Genomic DNA, 1,326 nt, shown 5'->3' with positions numbered 1-1,326 from the left:
AAGATTTATAGAATTAATTAAAAAAAATAAAAAATAATAAATATAAATAAATATAATAATAATAATTAAAAGAAATATAAGTAGGGTTTCCATAGATTAGTTCAAAAATTCTGGATGCTGTCGTCAAGTTGATCCACGTGGGGACATTAGATTTTAACAATTTTAATTATTTTTAATTCGATGAAATTTTGATTAAAAATATGATATTTGACGTATCAGGTTCAAAGAAGGATTTTCGAGATTTCTAGAATTCTTATTTTGGATTTTCTTTTGAGGTAAGTAGTGTTTACTTTTATTGAATTTATCTGATAAATTATAAATTTTGAATTAAATAAATTTATGCATGCTTGTGATTGAAATTATTTATTGAAATAATTGTTGAAATTATTTATGATTAAAGTTAATTGTAGAAATTATTTATGATTGAAGTTATTTGTTGAATAATTATTATGATGATGTATGATCACAAAGAATGATATGATTGATTTGACTCGAATATTATTTATTTATATTATTTTTAAAAATAATATATGAATTGGAAGATAATATGAAATTGACAACCTGATTGTATTAAGGACCCCGCCAATGGGGGCATATTCGTTGGCAATTGATTGTCCTGAGGGTTTATATCGCTAGCGAGACCAGCGACATGTCGTCAGAGACAAACCGCCAGAGAGACCAGCGGTTCCAAAGGACTTGGCTGCCAGATGATTTGCAGCCCACCGCAAGCAGATACGCGGTATTATGACCCTGCCACAGGGATAATGTGGTCATAGTCATGGTTGGTAAGAAGAATTTAAGAAAATGATGAATTTAAGATGATAAGCATAATTTGAAATTATGATGAATTGAATTTTATATATGATTGATAGTATGATTATGATTTCATGAAATTATATATTGATTTTGTTATTATCAGTAAATCGATATATATAGTATTATTTGCCTGATTTATTCAGTTAAAGGTATACACTGCTTACTGGACTATTTAGCTCATGATGAATTTTATGTTTTTCTTATAGATCCAGAAAATTAGCGTGATGCGGGATTTCGGTTGGGAGAGCGATTAGAGATGGAGTTAGTTCAATTGATTTAGGATTTTCTCAGAATTGATTCAAGATTTTTATTTTTAGTATTGACTTTGTCAGACAATTATTTTTCTTTTGGATACTGAGTTTTGATTTGTTATTTGAACTAAGATTTGATTATTAAAAATTGAAAAATTATTTAACTTTATGTGAAGATATCATGATGAGATGCCTTGCATGCTTATGGAAAAAAAATATTCTATGAGTATGCTGCGGTTGCCGTGACTCTCGATTCAAA

Source organism: Elaeis guineensis, chromosome 14, assembly GCF_000442705.2.
Source record: "Elaeis guineensis isolate ETL-2024a chromosome 14, EG11, whole genome shotgun sequence".
NCBI classification, from domain to species: domain Eukaryota; kingdom Viridiplantae; phylum Streptophyta; class Magnoliopsida; order Arecales; family Arecaceae; genus Elaeis; species Elaeis guineensis.
This window is presented reverse-complemented; position numbering follows the sequence as displayed.